Raw genomic sequence first — 26,920 nt, forward strand, 5'->3', positions numbered from 1 at the left:
CATGAATAGACGGCTCCACCCCTATGGGAGGTGGAGCCACATATTCATGACTCTAATCGGCGGCCCCACGTGACCGCATACAGTAGAAGGCAGGAAGGCAGGACAGGAAGCCGCGACAACCAACGAGGGAAGCGGGTGAGTATTTTCAGAACAGCGGGGGGGCGCACAGGGGGTGGGAGGGCGGCGGACAGATAGATCTTTCTTTTAAACACTATTATTCATATCTTCTATGTAGCAAACGCTGCTGCACAGAAGATATGAATCGCGGCTTCAGCACCATGTGGGGGGGGACAGCGCTTACTGTAGCGCTGTCTCCTGCATGCCACACGGACTGCACACGGAGAAGGTCCGTGTGTGGTCCGTGTTTTACACGGACCCATTGACTTTAATGGGTCCGTGTAATACGTGCGCTCCCACGAACACTGACATGTCTCCGTGTTTGGCACACGGAGACACGGTCCGCAAAAAATCAATGACATCTGCACAGATGCATTGATTTTAATGGGTCTACGTGTGTCAGTGTCTCCGGTACGTGAGGAAACTGTCACCTCACGTACCGGAGCCACTGACGTGTGAAACCGGCCTTATTATGAGTATTGAATCTTTTTGGAGCTTTTTTCTTCATATGCTTTTAAAGGAGTGAAAAACAGACAAATAAGTGAAGATCTGCTCTTGTGGATCTATTAACATGTTCTTATATGACTGTGGGACAGGGGCATTGGTAAGGTCAAAAAATATCTGGAGCCCAGTCCCTAAAATATGTATATATATATATATATATATATATATATATATATATATATATATATATATATATATATATATAATTTCTGCCCACCTTCTTTAACCTCTTAAAGACCATAGTTATTTTTGGTTTCGCATTTTCATTGTTTCATTTTTTGCTCCCCTTATTCACAGAGCCATAACTTTTTTTTATTTTTCGGTCAATATGGCCATGTGAGGGCTTGTTTTTTGCAGGACGAGTTGTAGTTTTGAACAATACCATTGGTTTTACTATATCGTGTACTAGAAAACAGGAAAAAAATTACAAGTGCGGTGAAATTGCAAAACAACTAAAATCTTACAATTGTTTTTTTATTTTCACCATGTTCCATAAATGCTAAAACTAAAATAACATTATGATTCTCCAGGTCATTTCAAGTTCATAGACATCAAACATGTGTAGGTTTTTTAAGTGGTGAAAAAAACTTCCAATGTTTGTAAAAAAAAAAAGTTAAAAATTGTGCCATTTTCCGATACAAGGAGCGTCTCCATTTTTCGTGATCTCGGGTTGAGTGAGGGCTTAGTTATTGATCGCCGAGCTGGAGTTTTTAATGATACCAATTTGGTGTAGATACGTTCTTTTGATCTCCCGTTATTGCAATTTAATTCAATGTTGCGGCGACCAAAAAAATGTAATTCTGGCCTTTCCAGCAGTGCTATAGACAGACATGGAGAGGAGAGGAGGGAGTCTCAGTGCTGGAATCCAAATTTTAAGAGTTAGCAGCAATAGAGCTGGAGGGTGCTGGTCCCGCTGGTGAATCACAGCACTGGATGCAGCAGAAAAAGGATTGTGCTGTAGATAGCACACCATCCAGGTAAAATTCACTCAAGTTTATTTAGTCCATGATAAAAAAAAGAAAGAAGGAAAAAAAAATGTAAACAACATGATGTGTTTCTGGTACAGTGTGCACCCTTAGTCAAGGATATCAGAAGAGAAATACAAAAAGACTTATATAAAGAGGAATATCTAATCACAGTACAAACACTGATTGCATATCAAACACATCAGGTGAAAAAAGCAGGTGAGGAGAAACCACACCACAATCCGCAAGCTCAAAAAACAAATTGCAGAGCATATATCCAATATGACATGCAAAAATAGCTCCTATTCTGGAGCAACCAAACATTTTGTTTGCAGCCACAAATGCGACAAGCGACCTTAAACATTTTGTGTTTTTCAGGCTGGAAAAGGTTGACTTTAATGAAGAGGGAAGCAGAGGTGTATCTAGGGTTTCTGGCACCCGGGGCAAGAATACATTTTGGCGCCCCCCCCAGGACATATGCGATTTGCACACTTAGGGCTCATTTCCACTGGCGAGGAAAACGGACAAGTGCAATCCGATAAAAAATCGGATTGCACTCGGACCAATGTTATTCAATAGGTGTCTTTTGATTTGCGATTTTTTTCTCAGCCGAAATCGGACTGAGAAAAAAATCGCAGCATGCTGCGATTTGCTGCGAGTCTCGGACGAGACTCGCCAATGCAAGTCAATGGGTGCGAGAAAAAAAACGGACGGAATACGAACCATCCGTATTCCGTCCGTTTTTTACGGATACATCACCATTCTGTGGCCTAGAACACTGTCCATGGTCCTGTAAATAACTGTATAAAAATAGTTGCAGAGAAATAAAACGGATTGCATACGGATGTCATACGGATGTAAAACGGATGGTGCGATTAAAAATCACATTGCACTCGCATTACACTCGCATGACAATCGCATACACTACATCCCTTTTTTCGGTCCAGATTACAGACTGATTTGTCTCTCGCCAGTGGAAATGAGCCCTTAGTCATGTACCCACGAGCCGCTCTCCCTAAGGGCTCATTTCCACATGCGAGTCACACGTCCGTATCTCGCATGTGGAAACCAAGCTCTGGCGCCGGCACTCAGGAGCGGAGCTGTGCAGCTCCATGTGTGTTCCTATGCGGCCGCACGCTCCGCTCCTGAGTGCCGGCTCCACAGCTTGATTTCCACATGCGAGATACGGACGTGTGACTTGCATGTGGAAATGAGCCCTAATGCTCTCAATATTCAGTGAAAAACTGAGAGAAGCAGAAGAGAAGCTCATTGTCACAAGACCATAAGGGCTTGTTCACACTTTGCAGATTTTGCTGCGGATTTTTCCGCAGCGGATTTGGAAAAACCGCAGTGCAAAAACCGCTGCGGTTTTCACTGCGGATTTTCCTGCGTTTTCATCTGCGGATTCCTCTGCGGGTTTTCAACAGCACTTTCCTATTGGTGCATGTTGAAAACCGCTGCGGAATCCGCAGAAAGAAGTGACATGCTCCTTCTTTTTTTCCGCAGCAATTCCGCGTGGTTTTTAAAGGGATTTTCCGCAATGTGGGTACAGCGGTTTTTGTTTTCCATAGGGTAACATTGTACTGTACCCTGCATGGAAAACTGCTGCGGATCCGCAGCGGCAAATCCGCTGCGGATCCGCAGCAAAAACCGCAAAGTGTGAACATAGCCTAAGTATGAAAATCACATATGAGAGAAGTGTCCATGTCACGACTACTGGAACCTGCAGAGCTGAATCCTGACATTGCAGCTTCTGAATTCTCACAACTAATGCACTGCACACTTTTAGGATTCTCCCTTGATGGTGGACAGTCATGTCAGCACAAGTATGTGATTTGTATACTTCTACCCACATTCCGACTAGACTCTCTCAGTTCATTTTCATTGAGTGAGGCCACACATATCTAGTTAGCACGTGACCGCACGTATGTAAATCGCCAGCACGTGTGAATCCTGACAGTGTGCAGAGCGCACTGTGAGAAGTCAGAAGTCTGCAGTCACAAAGAATGACTGCAGACTCATTACAAACCTGGACATCCCCTTTAATTCTCCTAACATAAATAAAAACATGAGAATTTGTATCAAATAACATTTACATCCAGGTACCTTATAGATGACGTCGTCTCTGGAGTCGTTCTCCTTTTCTTCATCTTGTCCAGACCCCATGATGCGTTTTCTCATCCACAACTCGTCTCTGCAGACCTCCATCTTCTCCGCTGTTTTGCAGAAAATCTCCACACGATGCCCTTAAAGATACAAGTGTCATATTAATGCTCCTGAATAAAAAATTGCCCCACTATATGCACAAAATATGACCCCCACACTGTCTCTCTTAGGCTATGTGCACACTTTGCGGCGTCCCTCTGCAGGTTTTCCCGCAGCGGATTTGATAAATCTGCAGGGCAAAACCGCTGCGGTTATCCCTGCAGATTTATTGCGGTTTGTTCCGCAGTTTCTGCTGCGGGATTACTCCTATACTATTGATGCTGCATATGTAGCAATATGCAGCATCAATAGTAATGTTAAAAATAATAAAAAATGGTTATATACTCACCCTCTGACGTCCCTATCTCCTCGGCGCTGCACGCGGCGGTCCGGTTCCAAAGATGCTGTGCGAGAAGGGCCTTCGTGACGTCACGGTCATGTGACCGCGACGTCACCGCAGGTCCTGTTCGCACAGCAACTCTGACCGGACGGCCGCGTGCAGCGCTGAGAGGTGAGTATATCATTATTTTTTTTTTTTATTATTTTTTTTTACACTAATATGGTTCCCAGGGCCTGGAGGAGAGTCTCCTCTCCTCCACCCCGGGAACCATCTGCACATGATCCGCTTACTTCCCGCATCGTGGGCACAGCCACATGCGGGAAGTTAGCGGATCAATGCATTCCTATGTGTGCAGAATCGCAGCGATTCTGCACAAAGAAGTGACATGCTGCGGAATGTAAACCGCTGCGTTTCTGCGCGGTTTTCCCGCAGCATGTGCACAGCGGATTGCGGTTTCCATAGGGTTTCCATGTAAATGTAAACGCTATGAAAACTGCTGCGGACCCGCAGCATCAAAATCGCCGCGGATCCGCGGTAAAACCCGCAAAGTGTGAACATGGCCTTATGGTACATGCACTTCACACTGACCTCTCCTTTCAATACCGGCCCCCTCTTCACACTGTCCTCTCATACTGTGTCCCCCTATAGGGATCAGTATTTATACTGTACTCTCTCATCACACTCCCCCTCCTTGGTATACTGTCCCCTTCTGGCTGTGCCCTTACACTGTCCCCCCATGCTACGCCCCCACTACTCAGTTTCTATTCTGTGCCCACTCACGTTTCTCCCCCATACTGTCTCCTCACACTATTCCCCTCCCTCCTCATTCTGTCTCCTCTCACATCCCTCCTGTTCACCATACTGTCTCCTCATATATTTACCCCTTCACTTTGTATACTGCCTGCTCACCTGACTCCCCATTGTGTCTGCACACATCCCATCACCCTCACTCCCCGTACTCTGTGCGCATACATTTTTCACATCGCTACTCATACTGTGTCCGCATACATTCCCCCATTTGCTCCTCATACTGTCTGCACCCATCCCTCATACTGTTTCCTCAGATATGCCCCCCATTCTCCTGTACGGTTTCCTCATATATGCCCATTATTTTCCTCTACCCAACCCCATCATTGCTCTCTTCACCACCTCCATCTTTGCCTTCTCCACCACCACTATCATTGCTTTCTCCCCCACCACCCACCACATAATTTCCCATTCCACCACCTCCATCATTTCCTCCTTTGCCTTTTCCACCATATCCATCATTTTCTTTTCCCCCATCCCCATCATTGCCTTTTCCACCACCATCATCATTGTCCTTTCCGCCGCCATCACCATACTTGCCCATTCCACCACCTCCATCATTTTCTCCCCCTCCAATATCATCAGTGTGCTTTCCACCACCACCATCCTTGTCCATTCTACCACCTCCATCATTTCTTCCCCCCTCATTATTGCCCTTTCCACCACCTCCATCATTTCCTCCCCCCCACACCCATCTTTGCCCATTCCATCTCCATCATTGCCCATTTCACCACATCCATCATTTCCTCCTCCCCCTCCATCCCAATTATTGCCCTCTCCCTATCAGCCCCATCATTGCCCTCGCCTCTCCTCTCTGTACACACACACACAAAACCATTTACGTCTCTGCACATTCACCCGCAGCGCTACGCATGCACGCACAAACACACACACATGTTGCGTACAGTATAATGGCCACACCTAATTACTCCTACACACGCGGCTGAGCTCCGTACACCTCGTACACACGTGGCTCCACTCCATACACCTTGTACACACAGGGCTCTGCTCCGTACATCTCGTACACACGCGGCTCTGCTCCGTACACCTGGTACACATGCGGCTCTGCTCCGTACACCTCGTACACACGCGGCTCCGCTTCATACACCTCATAGACACACACGACTCCGCTCCGTACACCTTGCACATACGGCTCTGCTCCATACACCTCATACACACACGGCTCTGCTCCGTACACCTCATACACACGCGGCTCCGCTTCATACACCTCATAGACACACACGGCTCTGCTCCATACACCTTGTACACACGGCTCCACTCTGTACACCTCGTACACACATGGCTCTGCTACATCCACACAAACCACTCGTGACCCACACAAAAGCTTACCCTCGACCAGCACCATGACAACCAGCAGAGTCCTGCACTAGACGGAGGCCCTTGATCATGTGACTCCTGACTCCTCCCCTCCTGTGACTCCATCACAGGTCCTGTGCGCACAGAGCAGTGGCAGCCATAGTTGTGGTGTGCGGCTCTCTGCAGTGGAGGGGCTCTGTTGTGAATTCTGCTTTTGGGCTCCCTCCGGTGGTTGTAGGTGGTAATGCAGTTGCCCCTGAGTTGCAGTCCTGGTCAGGTGTATCTGCTGATTGCAGTTCTGACTGGGGTATTTAGGCGTGCAGGATTCATTAGTCCTTGCCAGTTGTCAATTGTTGTTGGGAGATGTTGGACCTCTGCTTGGTTCCTCCTGCCTTTCTGCCAAATCAGCAAAGATAAGTGTATGTTTTTTTTTTCCTGTGGCACACATGCTATGTGCTTCACAATTCAGTGCTATTCTTTGTGTTTTCTTGTCCAGCTTAGATTGTGTCAGTATTTTCTCAGACTTGTTGGATTCTCTGGAGTGGCAGATATACATTCCATGTCTTTAGTTAGATTGTGGAACTTTTTGTATTATCTGCTGTGGATATTTTTGGAAGGGTTTTAATACTGACCGCCTAGTAATCTGTCCTATCCTTTCCTATTTAGCTAGAGTGGCCTCTTTTGCTAAATCCTGTTTTCTACCTGCGTGTGTCTATTCTTCTCCTACTCACAGTCATTATTCATGGGGGGCTGCCTATCCTTTGGGGGTCTGCTCTGAGGCAAGGTAGCATTCCTATTTCCATCTATAGGGGTATTTAGTCCTCTGGCTGTGTCTAGGTGTCTAGGGTATGTTAGGCACACCCCACGGCTAGTTCTAGTTGAGGTGTTAGTTCAGGATTTGTGGTCAGTACAGGTTCCACCGACTCCAGAGAAAGTTTCATGCGGCTCCAAGGTCACCAGATCATAACAGTACAACTGGCCAATAATGAGTTAAATGCATCTCAGAAGAAGGGAAGAAAGGTGTTGAGCCATTTTTTTTTTCTGCAGTCTGTTTTGTCTTCTCTTCCCTCTTTATTTATGGGTGGCTGAGGAGTCTTGTGCCAGCATGGATGTTCAGGAATTAGCTTCTCGTGTAGACCAGCTTGCTGCTAGGGTACAGGATATTTCTGATTATATTGTTCAGACTCCTGCTTTAGAGCTGAAGATTCCTACTCCTGATTTGTTTTTTGGTGATAGGTCCAAATTTTGGGGTTTTAAAAACAATTGTAAACAGTTTTTTGCTCTGAGACCGCGATCCTCCAGTGATTCCATTCAGCAGGTTAAAATTGTCATCTCCCTGCTGTGTGGCGATCCACAGGATTGGGCATTTTCCCTGGAATCTGGGAATCCGGCCTTGCTTAATGTAGATTCCTTTTTTCAGGCTTTAGGATTATTATATGATGAACCAAATTCTGTGGATCAAGCGGAGAAAACCTTGTTGGCCCTGTCTCAGGGTCAAGAGGCGGCAGAATTGTATTGTCAGAAATTTAGAAAATGGTCTGTGTTGACTAAATGGAATGATGATGCTTTGGCGGCAATTTTCAGAAAGGGTCTTTCTGAATCCATTAAAGATGTTATGGTTGGGTTTCCCACGCCTTCCGGTCTGAGTGATTCTATGTCTCTGGCCATTCAGATTGATCGGCGTTTGCGGGAGCGTCAAACTGTGCGCGCTGTGGCGTCATCCTTTGTAAGGATTCCGGACTTTCCTGGTGTCTGTTTGCCCTGATCCAAGATGGAGGCTTGGATCTCACCCTGTCATGGAACTTCCTGTCTGTCTGATTATTTAAGTCCGGGTCTTGTGTTCACCTGTGCCTGAATATTTTGTGCTGCTGGCTCCTGAGCATCTGCTTGCTTGCTGGTTAACTCCCTGCTGCTGCTCACTACTCAGATCTGCCTCGCCCTGTTCAGCTACCTCTCGCCTCTGGAACTGCTGCGACTGGCAGCACACCAGTTTCCTTTGTGTACCAAACCTTTCCCAGTGTTGTGCCTCTTTGCACAACCACACCAGGTGAGCAAGATTCAAGCTGTGTTATCGCTACAAGAAATATTTACTCATCTACTACGCTTAGATGGCGCTCTCCCTCTTTCTCCCCTCGTCCTCTCTTTTCTAGGACGACATTCACATGACGCATCATCTGTGAACTACTGGACTCCTACTTGCAAGTACTGTGCGCACGTATTAACAAGTGTTGCTGGACATCATCATATAAATACTGTGTGCACTAAACCTTATTGGACTTCCTCGTTTAAGTGTCTTGTTTGCTCCCACATAATTTCCTTGCTGGACTGGTTCACATTAGCGGTCGCTCCCCGCTACTCAGTTTGCTGTGACTTTCTATATAGAGCTGAGGATCTCGTTACAATTGCAGAAATATCTGTACTATGTTTTGTTTGCTAACCTGTTGGCTGTTTTCTATATAGAGCTGAAGCTCTCGTTACAATTGCAGAAATATCTGTTAGTTCTGTTTACATTTTCGTTTGTGAGTAAATACATCTTTTGCTGCAACTTTGTTCTCAGACTGGCTTTATCCCATGCTATCAGATTCCGTAGTATCCATATAATTATTACATCCTTAGAGCAAAGTCCTGAGCCAATGCAGTGTGATAGGATTTTGTCTAGAACGGAACGACAAGGATTCAGACGTCAGAATAGGTTGTGTTATTATTGTGGCGACGCTTCTCATGTCATTTCAGTCTGCCCTAAGCGGACAAAAAGGATCGCTAGTTCATTTATTATCAGTACTGTACAACCTAAATTTCTGTTATCGGTGTCCTTGATCTGCTCATTGTCATAATTTTCTGTCATGGCGTTTGTGGATTCAGGCGCCGCCTTGAACTTAATGGGTTTTGAGTTTATTATTATTATTATTATTATTATTATTATTATTTATTGTTATAGCGCCATTTATTCCATGGCGCTTTACAAGTGAGGAGGGGTATACATAATAAAAACAAGTACAATAATCTTGAACAATACAAGTCATAACTGGTACAGTAGGAGAGAGGACCCTGCCCGCGAAGGCTCACAATCTACAAGGGATGGGTGAGGATACAGTAGGTGAGGGTAGAGCTGGTCATGCAGTGGTTTGGTCGATTGGTGGTTACTGCAGGTTGTAGGCTTGTCGGAAGAGGTGGGTCTTCAGATTCTTTTTGAAGGTTTCGATGGTGGGCGAGAGTCTGATGTGTTGTGGTAGAGGGTTCCAGAGTAGGGGTGATACGCGAGAGAAATCTTGTATACGATTGTGGGAAGAGGAGATAAGAGGGGAGTAGAGAAGGAGATCTTGTGAGGATCGGAGGTTGCGTGTAGGAAAGTACCGGGAGATGAGGTCACAGATGTAAGGAGGAGACAGGTTGTGGATGGCTTTGTACGTCATGGTTAGGGTTTTGTACTGGAGTCTCTGGGCAATGGGGAGCCAGTGAAGGGATTGACAGAGGGGAGAGGCCGGAGAATAGCGGGGGGACAGGTGGATTAGTCGGGCAGCAGAGTTTAGAATAGATTGGAGGGGTGCGAGAGTGTTTGAGGGGAGGCCACAGAGCAGGAGGTTGCAGTAGTCAAGGCGAGAGATGATGAGGGCATGGACTAGGGTTTTTGCAGATTCTTGGTTGAGGAATGAACGGATTCGTGCAATATTTTTGAGTTGAAGTCGGCAGGAAGTGGAAAGGGCTTGGATATGTGGTTTGAAGGAGAGATCAGCGTCAAGGATAACCCCGAGGCAGTGAGCTTGTGGGACTGGGGAGAGTGGGCAGCCATTTACTGTAATGGATAGGTTCGTTGGGGGGGTCACATGAGATGGGGGAAAGATGATGAATTCTGTTTTGTCCATGTTAAGTTTCAGAAATTTAGCGGAGAAGGATGAAATAGTGGACAGACATTGAGGGATTCTGGTTAGTAGGGAGGTGATATCTGGTCCAGAGATGTAGATCTGTGTGTCATCAGCATAGAGGTGATACTGAAAGCCATGAGATTCTATGAGCTGTCCCAGGCCAAAGGTGTAAATGGAGAAGTGTAAATTGAGTTTGCCAGGCGTTGTGGTTTTCCCTTGCAACCTTTGCAGAACCCTATTCCTTTAAGGGGGATTGATGCTACACCTTTGGCTAAAAATAAGCCCCAGTTTTGGACACAGGTGACCATGCACATGGCGCCAGCCCATCAGGAAGATTGTCGATTTCTGGTGTTGCATAATTTGCATGATGTTATCGTGCTGGGTTTCCCGTGGTTGCAGGTACATAATCCTGTGTTGGATTGGAAATCTATGTCTGTGACTAGTTGGGGTTGTCAGGGGGTTCATAATGATGTTCCTTTGATGTCAATCTCCTCTTCTTCCTCTTCTGAAATTCCAGAGTTTTTGTCTGATTTTCAGGATGTATTCGATGAGCCCAAGTCCAGTTCCCTTCCACCGCATAGGGACTGTGATTGTGCTATTGACATGATTCCAGGCAGTAAGTTTCCTAAGGGCCGACTTTTCAACCTGTCTGTGCCTGAACATACCGCCATGCGGAGTTATGTTAAGGAGTCTTTGGAGAAAGGGCACATTCGGCCATCTTCTTCACCGTTGGGAGCAGGTTTTTTTTTTGTTGCTAAGAAGGATGGCTCCTTGAGACCTTGTATTGATTATCACTTCTTGAATAAGATCACGGTCAAGTTTCAATACCCTTTACCTTTGCTTTCCGATTTGTTTGCTAGGATTAAGGGGGCTAGTTGGTTTACGAAGATTGACCTTCGGGGGGCATATAATCTTGTTCGTATTAAGCAGGGTGATGAATGGAAAACTGCGTTTAATACGCCTGAAGGCCATTTTGAATACCTTGTGATGCCATTCGGGCTCACTAACGCTCCATCTGTTTTTCAATCCTTCATGCATGATATCTTCCGGACTTATATTGATAAATTCTTGATTGTATATTTGGACGATATTTTGATTTTTTCCGATGATTGGAAGTCTCATGTGGAACAGGTCAGGATGGTATTTCAGATCCTTCGTGACAATGCCTTGTTTGTGAAGGGGTCTAAGTGTCTCTTTGGGGTGCAGAAGGTTTCTTCTTTGGGCTTTATTTTTTCTCCCTCATCTATGGAGATGGATCCGGTTAAGGTTCAGGCCATTCATGATTGGATTCAACCCACATCCATGAAGAGCCTTCAGAAATTTTTGGGTTTTGCTAATTTTTATCGCCGTTTCATTGCTAACTTCTCCAGTGTGGTTAAACCCTTGACTGATTTGACGAAAAAAGGCGCTGATGTGGCGAATTGGTCCTCTGCGGCTGTCTCAGCCTTTCAGGAGCTTAAACGCTGATTTACTTCTGCTCCGGTGTTGCGCCAACCAGATGTTTCTCTTCCGTTTCAGGTTGAGATTGATGCTTCTGAGATTGGGGCAGGGGCCGTTTTGTCTCAGAGGGATTCTGTTTGTTCTTTGATGAAACCGTGTGCCTTCTTCTCCCGCAAGTTTTCACCTGCTGAACGCAATTATGATGTCGGCAATCAGGAGTTGTTGGCTATGAAGTGGGCATTTGAGGAGTGGCGACATTGGCTTGAGGGAGCTAAGCACCGTATTGTGGTCCTGACTGATCATAAGAATTTGATTTACCTCGAGTCTGCCAAACGGCTGAGTCCTAGACAGGCTCGATGGTCCTTGTTTTTTTCCCGTTTTGATTTCGTGGTTTCGTATCTTCCGGGTTCTAAGAATATTAAGGCTGATGCCCTTTCTAGGAGTTTTTTGCCTGATTCTCCTGAGGTCCTTGAACCGGTCGGCATTCTGAAAGAAGGGGTGGTCCTTTCTGCCATTTCCCCTGATTTACGGCGGGTTCTTCAGGAATTTCAGGCCGATAGACCTGACCGCTGTCCTGTGGGGAAATTGTTTGTTCCTGACAGATGGACTACTAGAGTGATTTCTGAGGTTCACTGTTCTGTGTTGGCTGGTCATCCTGGTATTTTTGGTACCAGAGATTTGGTTGGTAGGTCCTTCTGGTGGCCTTCGTTGTCACGTGATGTGCGTTCTTTTTTGCAGTCCTGTGGGACTTGTGCGTGGGCCAAGCCTTGCTGTTCCCGTGCTAGTGGGTTACTTTTGCCATTGCCGGTCCCTGAGAGGCCCTGGACGCATATTTCTATGGATTTTATTTCTGATCTTCTGGTTTCCCAGAGGATGCCGGTTATCTGGGTTGTTTGTGACCGGTTTTCTAAGATGGTTCATTTGGTGCCTTTGCCTAAATTGCCTTCCTCTTCAGAGTTGGTTCCGTTGTTTTTTCAGCATGTGGTTCATTTGCATGGTATTCCGGAGAATACTGTGTCCGACAGAGGTTCCCAGTTTGTTTCTAGGTTTTGGCGGGCCTTTTGTGCTAGGCTGGGCATTGATTTGTCTTTTTCTTATGCATTTCATCCTCAGACAAATGGCCAGACTGAGCGAACTAATCAGACTTTGGAGACTTATTTGAGATGCTTTGTGTCTGCCGATCAGGATGATTGGGTGGCCTTTTTGCCATTGGCCGAGTTTGCCCTTAATAATCGGGCTAGTTCGGCTACTTTGGTTTCGCCTTTTTTTTGTAATTTTGGTTTTCATCCTCGTTTTTCTTCTGGGCAGGTTGAGCCTTCTGACTGTCCTGGTGTGGATTCTGTGGTTGACAGGTTGCAGCAGATTTGGGCTCATGTGGTGGACAATTTGGTGTTGTCTCAGGAGGAGGCTCAACGTTTTGCTAACCGTCGTCGGTGTGTTGGTTCCCGGCTTCGGGTTGGGGATTTGGTTTGGTTGTCTTCCCGTCATGTTCCTATGAAGGTCTCTTCCCTTAAGTTTAAGCCTCGGTTTATTGGTCCTTATAGGATTTCTGAGATTATTAATCTGGTGTCTTTTCGAATGGCGCTTCTGGCCTCTTTTGCTATCCATAATGTCTTCCATAGATCTTTATTGCGGAAATATGTGGTGCCCGTTGTTCCCTCTGTTGATCCTCCGGCTCTGGTGAGGGTTCGGTGACCCCTCTTCAAGGGGGGGGTACTGTTGTGAATTCTGCTTTTGGGCTCCCTCTGGTGGTTGTAGGTGGTAATGCAGTTGCCCCTGAGTTGCAGTCCTGGTCAGGTGTATCTGCTGATTGCAGTTCTGACTGGGGTATTTAGGCGTGCAGGATTCATTAGTCCTTGCCAGTTGTCAATTGTTGTTGGGAGGTTTTGGACCTCTGCTTGGTTCCTCCTGCCTTTCTGCCAAATCAGCAAAGATAAGTGTCTGTTTTTTTTTTCCTGTGGCACACATGCTATGTGCTTCACAATTCACTGCTATTCTTTGTGTTTTCTTGTCCAGCTTAGATTGTGTCAGTATTTTCTCAGTCTTGTTGGATTCTCTGGAGTGGGAGATATACATTCCATGTCTTTAGTTAGATTGTGGAACTTTTTGTATTATTGTATTATCTGCTGTGGATATTTTTTGGAAGGGTTTTAATACTGACCGCCTAGTAATCTGTCCTATCCTTTCCTATTTAGCTAGAGTGGCCTCTTTTGCTAAATCCTGTTTTCTACCTGCGTGTGTCTATTCTTCTCCTACTCACAGTCATTATTCGTGGGGGGCTGCCTATCCTTTGGGGGTCTGCTCTGAGGCAAGGTAGCATTCCTATTTCCATCTATAGGGGTATTTAGTCCTCCGGCTGTGTCTAGGTGTCTAGGGTATGTTAGGCACACCCCACGGCTACTTCTAGTTGCGGTGTTAGTTCAGGATTTGCGGTCAGTACAGGTTCCACCGACTCCAGATAAAGTTTCATGCGGCTCCAAGGTCACCAGATCATAACAGGGCTCTGCTGCTGGACAAGTGCACCACCTGTGATCACGCACGCACTGAGAGAGTGCACGCGCACCAGGGCCTGTACAGAAGATTTCAAGGGCCGTCGGCCCATTTTGTAGCTCAGAGTGCTTACGGGTCCACCCAGTCTCTGCTGGACTGGGCGGGCCCCTAAGCACTCTGGGCCCCGTTGCAGCTGCGATGGCGGTAGTTACGCTGCTGACACTTGGGATTCGACGTGCAGCACTTTCTCTGAGCCGGCTGTCAATTTGACAGCTGGCTCAGAGAACGAGACTATCTCAGTGTGGGGGCGGCAGAATGCCGCCGCCGAGGAGCCTCCTTGGACTCCCCGGCTGGTCCCCCTGGATACGCCACTGGAGGGAAGCATACTGGATTCTCAACACCAAGTTCCCTAATGGAATGAATTTCAAGAACAATTTGTTCTATATATACTAATAGCATGTTACTCCTGTGGTTTCTCCTCAACTGCTTTTCTCACCTGATGTATTTGATATGTAATCAGTGTTTGCACTGTGAGTGGATATTCCTTTCTATATACAGTGTCCTTTTGTATTTCTCTTCTCATATCCTATGACTAAGGGTGCACACTGCACCAGAAACACGTCAGGTTGTTTTATGTTTTTTTTCTTCTTTCTTTTTTATTATGGACTAAATAAATTTAAGATGAATTTTACATGGATGGTTTGCTATCTACAATCCTTTTTCTACTGCAGTGCTATAGACAATGAATGTAGAGTAGATTGAATATACATACCTCTGCTACATTGAAAATGTGGCTCTGCAGTGTTAGTTTACAATGTCTCCTACTCAGACTTCCACCAGCAATCAGTAAGTTATCCCCTATCAAAGGGATAAAGGATAGCTTACAATTTTCAATAAAACACTTTAAAGGGGTTGTGTCACTTAGTGACCGGGGCCGATGGGCGCCTACCTGATCCCTACTTTGGTAAAGCATGTAGCTCAATGAAATGAGTCATCTTGCTGAATCGGTCCTCCACCTCCAATATTACAGAGTTACCAGCTAATATGGGTGGATCAGTGATAAAATCTACAGATAAATAAGTCCATGGTCTGCAAGAAATCGCCAAAGATTGAAGAGCCCTGGACAGACGAGTATGTGGGGTCTTAGAACGCGCACAAGTACTGCAGGCAACTACGCACTCTAGAACAAACTGGCACACCCCAGACCACCAAAAGCTACTCAGAATTTTAAGATGAAGGTTCACAAGAACAAACAGTTTGCCTGAAGGATAGGCAGCAAGAGCGTCCCCATGAGCCTCTATGATCTCCTTCTCCACACCAGAACAAATAGTAGCAATAACTACTCCTTTCTGTAATATAGGAACTGGCTCGCAATTACCTCCTCCCCCTTAGAAAACAATGAGATAAAGCAAACGCCTTAATGTTCTTATCACCCTCCCTATAAGTCACAAAAAAGGTGAATCTGGTAAAGAATAATGATCATCTTGCCTGTCTAAGTGTCAGACTTTTTGCAGATTCCAAATACAAAACATTTTTATGATCGGTGACTACCATGACCGGATGAACTGCCCCCTCCAAAAAAATGATGCCACTCCTCCCCTACCAATGTCATAGTTTCCTATCAGAGTCTAGTCTATTGACTTTCGTGTCATCACTCCAAATCACCCGTTTCAAATTTTTAAATGTCTGTACTTGCTTGCAAACTTGATCTGATGCCTCTTATGACAATATTGAAGTTGAGGCTTCTTCACCTTTTTGAGGCCACCATTCCAGACTTGTCCAATGTGCTTCGCACGGTGCTTGCATCGATGTCTGTGATCTCCCTATTATGAAGCATATGACCAACCTCTACTGCCATGTTTGTTGTGCCAGAACTGATAGACCTTGAGATGAGCCTACTTGTTGACTCCGATAGTTTGTTTGGATCTGCACCTTTTGGCTTCTGAATGGATGGACAGTCTTCATTTTGTATTTTTTCAACTGTCATGGAACTCACATGATGACATTTGGCAATTTTGTTGGCCAAGAGACCGCTATCGATGAGCTGGATGATGCTGTTTCTCTTTTCTTGGGAAATCATCTTCATGGCTGCTCCTTCAAATCAATGACCTTTCACTTGGGAATTAACCTAATAATACATTGCGTTATTAGGAAATGTGAGAACAGGATGTATTTTGTAGTATTCAGTAAGAAAAATATTTTTCCACCACCAGGAGCAAAACAGTAACAATGCAGTGACATGACAAGAATCTCCATAACTAATCATATGCTAAATAGTTCCAAGTCAAACTTATGTATGAGAGAGCCAAGATGAATGTCTATAAAATGATGGTAGTGTCAAGATCAAAGCAGTAGTGGATGGTGAGATATGGAGCCTGAAAGTCAAAAGTTCAAAACATTGTTACCCTTTTGCTTTTTTCAACTGTATTGCATGAACCTACAACTCCCAGTATGTCCTTAACAATGGTAAGGACATATTGGAAGTGATTGTTGCCAGCCATCTTCAGACTACAGACCATTCAGGAAACAGAGTACTGATGATACAAGCAGTATCACAAATAACATTTTACATCCAGGTACCTTATAGGTGACATCTTCTCTGATCGTTGTTGTTCTCTTTCTTTTCTTCTTCATCTTTTTCTGGCACCATGATGACCTTCATATCCACAGCTTGCATCTGCAGACGTCAATCTTCTCCGGCCTTCTGCAGCATACCCCAACATGGTTCTCTTAAAAATAACAGTGTAAACATAATGCTACTGAATGAAAATATCTGCCCTATTCTGTGCCCCTGAATAATTGCCACCACTGTACTCCCTAAACAGAATATGACCCCTACAATGTCCTTCTTATGATACATGGCATCCACATTGTCATCTCCTTTCCATACTGAGCCTCTCAACCTACCCTGTCTATATATTGTGCCCCTCACATTTTAGCCCCCCACTGACCCCTCAGACATACCTCGGCCCATACTGTCTCCTCAGACATTGCCCATCTCCTTCCCATGCTGTCTGGATGACCCTAGTAAGAAACATCTGCAGGGAACAGCATAGCACATCCATGCAGGAGAACCCATGTCACTAGTGCCTGGAGTTGCAACACTGTACCTTTGGCCTTTTGATCCTTACATGCTTTCTTGCTGAAATTTGTGTTTAATAATATGATATTTGCAACTGTGCATCCCAATAACTCGTGCATGAGTGTACTATTCACAATTTCTGAGTTGTTTGAAGATGTAATGAGGGACATATAGAAACCTATAAGCTCATATTGCAGCACCAGATTCCACTACTTTCTTACAAATATATGTGCAGCGCCCCAGAGTTCTGGTCGTTGCAGTACTGTGGCTTCGCCGCTAAGGGGAGCCATGGTACGTTCGATGGCACCGAAGGAGTTCCTCCAATCAGGTATCACAGACACCAATATGTTTCACAGCTGGGCCTCCGGGGGGAGCTAAGGGTGCTATTCATTAGGCCACTCCCCACCATAGTGGGTAAACTGGGGGTCAGGCAGGAAGTTAGAGAGAACGCTGACGGGATTGAACGGAGCAACACCCTGTGGCAGGGGGTGTTGTGAAGGGAGAGACTGTAGGGTCTCTGCCAGGGGTGGGATCCTGGCAGAGGCTTGGCATTGAAAGAACGTAACGGGTCCGCGCAGGCTCCTGGAAGCGGCGGGACTCAAGGAAAGGACTAGAAGCGAGACAGATTGTGCTGAGTGAGAAACGAGATCAAGCAGAAGGAGAATACCAGCAGGGGTTTTGTTGAAAGAGGCAGCACCCTGCTGAGGCACAATACCGGTGGCCGGAACGCCGAGGGAGTGGATTAGAATACAGCTTCAAGCCATACTCCAAACAGCGGCAGGACAGTCGGTCTCAGGCGGGCTGTCTACCACATATCACCTATGAAGTCTTGGGGGGCAATTGCGGGAGAGGGGTGACTCTAGGGTCCCGGAAGAACTCCAGGCCTACCTGACAAACGGGTGCCATTCCAACCTGAATACAGGGAAGGGGTGGATTACAGAGGAACATCAAATCGAGTTGTGAGGGAACTTAAGAAACAGACACAACCGTTGTGGGGTTACTTTCCGTAAGCACAGCAGGGAAGGACTACAACACATAGCGCTAGAAGGAAGGCACAGATTTCCACCTGAGAGGAGAACTCTGGAGGTGCCATTGGACCGGCCGGACTTGCGTAGCCTGGTGAACCGTGTTCTGGACTGAGGACTCAGAGATCTCTAGTAAAGAGGTAAAGAGACTGCAACCTGGTGTCCTCGTTATTTACCGCGACTTACACCCCACAACTGCACCGCTCCATCGCTACTATTACTACCACCTATTACACCGGACGTCCCCCACTGACGGACAGGGCCACGGACCGGGTCTAGCCACCGTGACAACCCCGAGACTGAGAACTAGAGGCCCGGCTCCGGGTACCCCTCGGCCCTGCGGCGGTGTGGGGGCGCGCCGCAGACTTGGCGTCACGAACAGGATCTACTTAAGCCTGAAGAATCAGGTCATGTGTGCCTAGAGACTGTGATTTACTGTGCTTGGACTGTACTTTATTGTAAGACTGTGCTGCGCCATTAGCCGCCAAAAGTTCCCGCCAAAAGGCGCCGCCATTGCTACACCCAAGGGGAAGGAGGGCGTGTTATGGGCGGAGACTCCCAGTGTGGCGCGAGAAATGGCTACCGCCCCCTGCACTTCTGGCTGCAGAGGAATGACCTGCCCCAAAGCAGAAGAGAAACACCCCTTGATATGCAACGGCGGGAAGCGGGTGACGGAGAAGCCCGACCTCGGAGAAATGACGGAGCTAGGTGCATGCACTGCCACCGACTATCAGGCAGCAATGATGAACGGCGAGTGCCTGAGCGAGGAAGAAGCGGTTCAGGCCTGCCTTTCTTCACCGGAGGTGGACCGGAGGCCTGCGGATCCGACAGCGGAGTTACGTCCACCAATCCCGACCTCTGAGTTAGAGGAGGAGGAACCACAGCCAGCGGAGCCGAATCCGAGCATCCCATTGGAGGAGCCCCGGTCCGGGCTGCAGCAGACTCTAGCGTCCTCGTTAACGGACCGGAGCGACACCGATGGAACCATATTGGGCGCAGGTATGGCCGGCGTCCCTGCTCCCCTCCGCGAGCCCGCTTCCATGACCCACCTCTATCGCAGTAGGGAGCGACTTATCTCGGCAGGGCTAATGGTGCTATCCCCCGATGACCTGGGAAGGATGGTGCCACCGCTGTCGACTGGAGTGGGGGAGCCTGTGGATGTGAGCTTAGATGGAGTAGTTCTTCGGTGGGACACCCCCTGGTTTAGAGCAGATGGATCCCGGGAGAACGGGTCCACTCTTGCGGTGCTTACATGGGAACAATATAGACAGTGCTTGATTCTACAGTGGAAAGGCCGGAAAGAGGCCGAGTCGATGGGCCCATCGAAAGTACAACAACCCCCTCCGGCATGGGATGACAGAGACGTGACAAGGCGGGGCACTGTGTTGGCCTACCATGCAAGAAGAGGGTGGGGCCTCATACACGAGCCAGGATTGGATACTGACGTTTTTGTTGCGCATTGTAACGTGAGGGCTCCCTGCTGTGGCCGAAGTGGAGAACCATTGCAAAAGGGGGATTCGGTGACCTACAGCCGCCACCAGAACCCGCTCGGGTGGTATGCACGGAATGTTCGGCGGTGTATGTCTGGAGCCGCGACCCTTACCGCCTCGGACCTGGTCCCAGGAGCACCCGATCTTGTCACCATCGCAACGGTGCGCCTGGTTGCGGCCACCGAGTTGGCCAGTCGAGTTCATCTTCACGTTCGAACCGCGGACGCTGGCACCACGGTGGCTGGGGGGCAGGAGCCCGAGCCGCCTGAAGAAGAATAAACCTCGGAAACCTGAAAATGTAAATAGTTACTGGTTGTCTTTTATTCCTTTAAGTTGCTGCTAAACCCGCCCAGGGTTAATGGATCCCTCTGTTGACCCGGGATCCTCTTTGTTTGTTTTCCTTTTCTGAAGTTGTTGCACAAAAGTTATACAAACTGCAGAAATCATGGACTGTGCATGATTCGAACTTCCCTTGTAAATAGTTTGCACCTTCTTAAAGGTGCTCCCTACTGGTTTTAGCCAAAGACACTTTGCGAAGATATTTGCCCTATTTGTTTGAGCCAAAGACACTTTGTGAAGATATCTTTCCTACCGGTTCTAGTTAAAGACACTTTGCGAAGATACCATGCCGGAACCTTTGCATGGGCCGGTAGGCTGAGAAGACGAGCTACCTTAGAAAGACTTGGTCTCCTCTTAAAGGGGATGTGAGAAACTGAACTTGAGAGAGATACTGTTGCAGAACAGTAATGCCATAATGATGCCTTGAAAAGAAATGTAACTGTTTTACATGCTAAGTTATATGTGTTGAATTTGTTGAAATGTGAAATCTAAATAATGTTTTGCAGAAAGAAAAGATGCAGAGAGCCCGTAGGGGTAGAGATAGAGATCTGCATAGCTGAAAGTAAGCGAAGTAATAATGAAGGTGAGGATAGAAGGTAAACCCCGCGTCCCCATTGAAAGTTACTTTGTTACTAAGGACAGAGAGTGAACCCGTAGGGGTTAGAGAGTGAGTCCTTAAAGGAGCCGAGTAGAGCTGGCTCAGAGTTCTTTAAACGAAAGGAATGTTATGTCTATACCATGTATAGTAGAGAAAGGCAGTAGGCCCTGGATGAACAGGGCGGTCCTGTAAAAGAAAGGAGAGGCAGTAGGTCTGGTGCCATAGGGACAGGCGGTCCTGCAGGTTCAAAGTAGGAGAATGTGAAGTTACCTTACCCTGTAATGTGATTATAGGAAGGCCTTTGGTAAACTAAGAGTGTATGTTTCTTAAAGGCAATGTTAATTTATTGTTCCCGAATTTGCACTAAGTAGAATACCCGGTTGGGTAACAGGAGTTATGCATAGCCTGTAATTTATAATGTTGACTATGTTTGTAACGTTAAAAGTGTCCTCACCTCCCATAAAGGGAAGCCTGTTCAAGTATACTTATTGTTTTGCACTCAACAAAATTGTATGTCTGTTTACTAATCTGTATTGTTGTTTTTCTTCCCAGTCCCGGAGTACTGTGTTTAACCAGGGGGGAGTGCAGCGCCCCAGAGTTCTGGTCGTTGCAGTACTGTGGCTTCGCCGCTAAGGGGAGCCATGGTACGTTCGATGGCACCGAAGGAGTTCCTCCAATCAGGTATCACAGACACCAATATGTTTCACAGCTGGGCCTCCGGGGGGAGCTAAGGGTGCTATTCATTAGGCCACTCCCCACCATAGTGGGTAAACTGGGGGTCAGGCAGGAAGTTAGAGAGAACGCTGACGGGATTGAACGGAGCAACACCCTGTGGCAGGGGGTGTTGTGAAGGGAGAGACTGTAGGGTCTCTGCCAGGGGTGGGATCCTGGCAGAGGCTTGGCATTGAAAGAACGTAACGGGTCCGCGCAGGCTCCTGGAAGCGGCGGGACTCAAGGAAAGGACTAGAAGCGAGACAGATTGTGCTGAGTGAGAAACGAGATCAAGCAGAAGGAGAATACCAGCAGGGGTTTTGTTGAAAGAGGCAGCACCCTGCTGAGGCGCAATACCGGTGGCCGGAACGCCGAGGGAGTGGATTAGAATACAGCTTCAAGCCATACTCCAAACAGCGGCAGGACAGTCGGTCTCAGGCGGGCTGTCTACCACATATCACCTATGAAGTCTTGGGGGGCAATTGCGGGAGAGGGGCGACTCTAGGGTCCCGGAAGAACTCCAGGCCTACCTGACAAACGGGTGCCATTCCAACCTGAATACAGGGAAGGGGTGGATTACAGAGGAACATCAAATCGAGTTGTGAAGGAACTTAAGAAACAGACACAACCGTTGTGGGGTTACTTTCCGTAAGCACAGCAGGGAAGGACTACAACACATAGCGCTAGAAGGAAGGCACAGATTTCCACCTGAGAGGAGAACTCTGGAGGTGCCATTGGACCGGCCGGACTTGCGTAGCCTGGTGAACCGTGTTCTGGACTGAGGACTCAGAGATCTCTAGTAAAGAGGTAAAGAGACTGCAACCTGGTGTCCTCGTTATTTACCGCGACTTACACCCCAGAACTGCACCGCTCCATCGCTACTATTACTACCACCTATTACACCGGACGTCCCCCACTGACGGACAGGGCCACGGACCGGGTCTAGCCACCGTGACAACCCCGAGACTGAGAACTAGAGGCCCGGCTCCGGGTACCCCTCGGCCCTGCGGCGGTGTGGGGGCGCGCCGCATATGCAGAAGTTTATTTTCTCCTGGATGCTATATTACGGAGGTATTCTCCCCTAGAAGCAAATCCTCTGTAGACGTGCCACAGAAAGACACGGATAGATCACATTGCATACGACAGGTGAGTGGTCACATTGGGACCCCAGAAAGCAGAATATCAAGTTACAACTACAGTGGGGCAAAAAAGTATTTAGTCAGTCAGCAATAGTGCAAGTTCCACCACTTAAAAAGATGAGAGGCGTCTGTAATTTACATCATAGGTAGACCTCAACTATGGGAGACAAACTGAGAAAAAAAAATCCAGAAAATCACATTGTCTGTTTTTTTATCATTTTATTTGCATATTATGGTGGAAAATAAGTATTTGGTCAGAAACAAACAATCAAGATTTCTGGCTCTCACAGACCTGTAACTTCTTCTTTAAGAGTCCCCTCTTTCCTCCACTCATTACCTGTAGTAATGGCACCTGTTTAAACTTGTTATCAGTATAAAAAGACACCTGTGCACACCCTCAAACAGTCTGACTCCAAACTCCACTATGGTGAAGACCAAAGAGCTGTCAAAGGACACCAGAAACAAAATTGTAGCCCTGCACCAGGCTGGGAAGACTGAATCTGTAATAGCCAACCAGCTTGGAGTGAAGAAATCAACAGTGGGAGCAATAATTAGAAAATGGAAGACATTCAAGACCACTGATAATCTCCCTCGATCTGGGGCTCCACGCAAAATCCCACTCCGTGGGGTCAGAATGATCACAAGAACGGTGAGCAAAAATCCCAGAACCACGCGGGGGGACCTAGAGAATGAACTGCAGAGAGCTGGGACCAATGTAACAAGGCCTACCATAAGTAACACACTACGCCACCATGGACTCAGATCCTGCAGTGCCAGACGTGTCCCACTGCTTAAGCCAGTACATGTCCAGGCCCGTCTGAAGTTTGCTAGAGAGCATTTGGATGATCCAGAGGAGTTTTGGGAGAATGTCCTATGGTCTGATGAAACCAAACTGGAACTGTTTGGTAGAAACACAAGTTGTCGTGTTTGGAGGAAAAAGAATACTGAGTTGCATCCATCCAACACCATACCTACTGTAAAGCATGGTGGTGGAAACATCATGCTTTGGGGCTGTTTCTCTGCAAAGGGGCCAGGACCACTGATCCGGGTACATGAAAGAATGAATGGGGCCATATATCGTGAGATTTTGAGTGCAAACCTCCTTCCATCAGCAAGGGCATTGAAGATGAAACGTGGCTGGGTCTTTCAACATGACAATGATCCAAAGCACACCGCCAGGGCAACGGAGTGGCTTCGTAAGAAGCATTTCAAGGTCCTGGAGTGGCCTAGCCAGTCTCCAGATCTCAACCCTATAGAAAACCTTTGGAGGGAGTTGAAAGTCCGTGTTGCCAAGTGAAAAGCCAAAAACATCACTGCTCTAGAGGAGATCTGCATGGAGGAATGGGCCAACATACCAACAACAGTGTGTGGCAACCTTGTGAAGACTTACAGAAAACGTTTGACCTCTGTCATTACCAACAAAGGATATATTACAAAGTATTGAGATGAAATTTTGTTTCTGACCAAATACTTATTTTCCACCATAGTATGCAAATAAAATGATAAAAAAACAGACAATGTGATTTTCTGGATTTTTTTTTCTCAGTTTGTCTCCCATAGTTGAGGTCTACCTATGATGTAAATTACAGACGCCCATCATCTTTTTAAGTGGTGGAACTTGCACTATTGCTGAATGACTAAATACTTTTTTGCCCCACTGTATACTTAGAACTGGAGATCTATGCTTTTATTTCTTCAATGAATGGCTTGTAAGTGCTACTGAACTGTGACACCATCACTATTGCAGCTGTGATTATCTATGTTTGAAAACTGGGTTGATCTGTATGAAAACGGTCCATTAAATTTAGAATTTTCACATTTCTATCGAGCGGTATATGAATATATGTAGTTTAATAATAATTTAACAGCTTACAAGCAATTTTCTCTCTCCAGTATATTTATGATTTCCAAGCTGTTATCAGCTGGAGGTTAGCTATTAATGGGTAATACTTGTTTATTGCTTTTCATTCTCATAGGCTTTTCTTTTATTATTGACACAGCTGGAATAAGGCCAGTCTAATAAGATGAGCTCTGCTCATATACACAACTGCCTGCAATGTGGCCCTTCATTTGGTTGGTTCAGCTGTGGTAAACAATTAGAGGATTAGTATTACTTTAATCTATGGTGATTGACAGATATTGTTTACAAACTGTGATATTATATCTGCTTATTGAGATTCTAGAAGTACTCATCCTTACTGTTCTTTTATTAATTTTCTTATTCTATATAGGTCTGACATGGCAAAAAAGCGGTATGGGCATATTACAGTCTTTAAAATTTAAAGCACATCACTATGGTACTGCTCCAGTGTTGGTTGGGATCTGACCTCTAGGACCTTTGCCAATCCCAGTAACAAACTGAACATATGAACATGGCCTTAGGGTGATATCCACATTTTTTAAAAATAAGTGTCCCTTTTAAAAGGAAGCAAAAAACTATGTTATAATAAATTTTAAGCTTAAAATTTTCTTAACCCCTTCATGACCCCAGCTTTTTTCGGCTTTGCATTTTCATTTTTCGCTCCCCTCCTTCCCAGAGCCATAACTTTTTTATTTTTCAGTCAATATGACCATGTGAGGGCTTATTTTTTGCGGGACAAGTTGTACTTTTGAACACCATCATTGGTTTTAGCATGTCGCGTACTAGAAAAAAATTCCAAGTGCGGTGAAATTGCAAAAAAAGAGCAATCCCACACTTGTTTTTTGTTTGGCTTTTTTTCTAGGTTCACTAAATGCTAAAACTGACCTGCCATTATGATTCTCCAGGTCATTATGAGTTCATAGACACCAAACATGTCTAGGTTATTTTTTATCTAAGTGGTAAAAAAAAATTCAAAACTTTGCTAAAAAATTTTTAAAAAATTGTGCAATTTTCCGATACCCATAGCGTCTCCATTTTTCTTGATCTGGGGTCAGGTGAGAGCTGATATTTTGCACGACAAGCTGACATTTTTAACGATTCAATTTTGGTGCAGATACGTTCTTTTGATCGCCCGTTATTGCATTTTAATGCAATGTTGCGGCGACCAAAAATTCTGGCGTTTTGAATTTTTTTCTCTCTACGCTGCTTAGCGATTAGGTTAATCCTTCTTTTATTGATAGATCGGGCGATTCTGAATGCGGTGATACCAAATATGTGTAGGTTTGATTTTTCTTATTGTTAGATATTAAATAGAGCGAAAGGGCGGTGATTTAAACTTTTATATTTTTTATTTTTTTCATATTTTTTAAAACTTTTTTTTTACTTTTGCCATGCTTCAATAGCCTCCATGAGAGGCTGGAAGCTGGCAGAACTCGATCGGCTCTGCTACACAGGAGCGATGCTCAGATCGCTCCTATGTAGTAGATTAACTGCATTACTATGAGCGCCGTCCACAGGGTGGCGCTCACAGCAATCCGGCATCAACAACCATAGAGGTCTTCAATAAACCTCTGGTTGTCATGCCGATGCATCGCTGACCCCCAATCACGTGGCGAGAGTCAGCGATGTGCTCATTTCCGTCCCGATGGCCGGAAGCACTAGTTAAATGCCGCTGTCAGCATTTGACAGCGGCATTTAACTAGTTAATAGCGGTGGGCGGATAGCGATTCCACCCGCCGCTATTGCGGGCACATGTTAGCTGTTCAAAACAGCTGACATGTCCCAGCTTTGATGCCGGAGCCCGCATCAAAGCGGGGGTTCTGACCTCGGATGTACTAACCTGTCCGAGGTCAGAAAGGGGTTAAACTAGGGTTAGGATTAAGACAAGGGTTAGGACTAAAATTAGGGCTAGGACTAGGATTAGGGTTAGGAATACTTCTAGGGACAGAGATTGAGGCAGTGTAATTAAATAGTTACATAAAAAAAGACAAAAATGTAATACAAACAAAAAGGTAAAAAATATAACAATGTATAGCTTTGTTTTAAAATTTATGTCAGATTTCAGCAAAAGCCTAAAATAACTTGATGGTCAAAGGGATAACTATAATTACATCAGGTTTTTTTTAAGAGGTGCTGGCCCCCTATCTAACCGGCGAGCCCCAATGGCTTATTATGACCTGGCCTTGCAAGATGCCGGGGAATATGGGAAACTAAAAACAGATACTCGCGCGCACAGGGGTGACGATGTCTGTTGGGCCCAAAGGGTTCATCATTGGGCATATAGCGGTGATAAGCCACCTCACTCCCAGATGTTCGACTTACTTCACCTGCTACAAAAATGGTTATAGCCCTCCACCCCAGCCCCAGCCCAGATAGTGGAGCGTGTTGTAATGGACAGGTTTACCCATTCCCTTCCTAGGTCGGTACAGACATGGGTGCCCAGGGGGATGCTCGGAATGTGGATGACCTGGTCGGCCTAGTAGAAAAATACCAGGTGGTCGAGATGTCCCTAAAGAAGCTGGGAGGGTGCATCTCCATACTGGGGTACCCAGTGGAGCCTGAGTCCCAAAAGAGAAGTAATAGTGGCACGACTGGGGAAGGTCCAAGGTCCCGGGGAAGGGGTGCAA

This window comes from Ranitomeya variabilis, chromosome 1 (genome assembly GCF_051348905.1).
Source record: "Ranitomeya variabilis isolate aRanVar5 chromosome 1, aRanVar5.hap1, whole genome shotgun sequence".
NCBI classification, from domain to species: Eukaryota; Metazoa; Chordata; class Amphibia; order Anura; family Dendrobatidae; genus Ranitomeya; species Ranitomeya variabilis.